The sequence below is a fragment of the Musca autumnalis genome, unplaced genomic scaffold, assembly GCF_047663935.1.
Source record: "Musca autumnalis isolate F117 unplaced genomic scaffold, ASM4766393v1 scaffold_1, whole genome shotgun sequence".
Taxonomy (NCBI): domain Eukaryota; kingdom Metazoa; phylum Arthropoda; class Insecta; order Diptera; family Muscidae; genus Musca; species Musca autumnalis.
In genome coordinates, this window is record NW_027411644.1 from 275,533,126 (window position 1) to 275,535,392 (window position 2,267).

A 2,267-nucleotide genomic window follows, 5' to 3' on the forward strand; every position below is an offset into this window, starting at 1 on the left:
CGGCCCTCTTTCATAATCTGGTCGAATTATCTTGTAATTTTTTTTTGTGTTGAACAGTGTAATAAGGCTGCAGTAGCCGATGGCTTACCAGCCGAGCTGTTCAAAACCAGAGGCGACACGCTGATAAGGTGTATGCATCAGCTAGTTAGCACCATCTGGCAGGAAGAACGCTTATCTGGCGATTAGACCTGAGTATCCTGTGTATCGTTCACAAGAAACGAGATAAGACTGTTGCCTACAAGATAGTATCAGGATATTATGCGCCTAAAGCGTATGGTCAATGAAATTATTGGGCCATAACAATGGGGCTTTAGACTGGCAAATCCACCGTTGAACAGATATTCACCCTGTAGAAAATCTGAGAAGACCGAATAGATGCAGATCGACACCTACCACCTTTTTGTCGATTATAAGGCAGCCATCGACAGCACTCTACGTCCAAAGGTATTCCAAGAAATGTCTGAATTTGATATCCCTGCAAAAGCACATTCGGCTTTGTAAGATGACATTAACTGATACTAGGTCCTTAGTTAAAATAGGAGAGAACTTCTTCGAATAATTCAGTACCAAAAGGGGTTTCATACAAGGAGACAGCCTTTCGTGTGACCTGTTCAACATCCTGCTGGAAAAGGTTATACGAGATGCAAATGGCAAAAGAAATGACACAATTTATACCAATAGCAACATGTTACTTGCTTATTCTGATGACATTGACATTATGGGTCGATCAGTAAATGAAGTAACTGATACCTTTAAGAAGGTCGAAAGAGAATCAGCAAAAGTATGTCCGGCGGTAAACGGCGAAAAGACAAAGTTGATGGTGTCGACGCGCAATGCGTCCATAGAGCTCGGACCAGCAGTGGAAGTGGGTTCTTATAATTTTCGTCTACTTCGGCACCGCCATAAACACAACAAACAACATCAGTTGTGAAATAAAGAGAAAAATTGTATTGGCCAACAGATGCTACTTTGGCTTAAGTAAGCAGTTTAAAAACAAAGCCACATCTCGTCAAACAAAAACAATGCTTTACAAAACACTGCTGTTACCCGTGCTAATGTAATGGTTCCGAAGCCTGGGTACTTGCGCAAGCAGATAAGACAATGGCTGGGTGTTTGAGAGAAAAATTCTTCGAAAGACATACGGGCCAATCTGCGTTGACGGTGAATATCGACTGTATCTGAAATACAAAGACATCAGTAAAGATAAACGTATAGATACGCAACGATTACCTTGGCCAGGCCATATCATAAGAATGAGCGATGATGGGCCCGCTAAAAAAGGCATATAAATACGTGCCACATGGCAGCACACGAAGAACTGGCAGGCCAAGGCTGTGATGGAGCATACAAGTGGAAAAAGAGACGAAAAGACGGGGTATTCCAAAAAGCGAAGCAACAAACTGAGAGAATTTGAGATCTTTACTTAGTTCGGCTTATGGAACAAATGTTCTGTTATGAGCCTGCTAAGTATGTAAGTAAGATCACGATCTGATATTTTAGGTGTTTTGTCGTCAATGTGAACGCTCCACTTATTTAGACAAAGAGTGCATACCAAGTACTCTTTCATTTGGAATCCTGACTGGCATGAGATGCGGATTTCAATGTCTTCGAGGAAAACTAGTGGCACACCGTTGAGGACCACGTTCTGATATTCAAGATGGTTGTCTTCAGGTGAGTGTTACACTTTTTAGACAAAGAGTGTTTATCAAGTACTCCTTCATTCGGAATCCCGACGGGCATGAGATTGGGATTTCAATGCCCTTAGCGAAAAACTAGTGACATACCGTTTCTGCTTTGTGGGGCGACATTTTCTAGCGCCTAGCAATACCTCTTGGGTTATGGTTTTTTCCATGCTGACATCCACATTCTGCTGTACATAAGCCGTAGATCTGGATCTCACAACGCCAACTGATTTTCCAAAACAACTATACCAGCTTTTTCAGCCTCTCCCTTAGGCTAGATTTTGGTCACCCAATGGGAGCATTCCGATGGACGATCTAGCATCCACGCATGGGGTATGGGGTATAATATTATTACTAATACTATTTCCTGTCATGTCTTTTACAGTCCAATGTCTGTTAGCTTAGTACATCCTGCAAATGATAGCTCCAGTTTCAATAAGTATTGCATGATCAAGTTATTCCTTTTGCGACTTCTTTCCTATTATTTGAGTTATCTTTGTGTTGTCGTAGCTACTTAATTACCAAGAGATTCATAGATATAACTTTAGTTTGGCAGTTTCTTCTCAAGGCATATTCTTGAGTCCT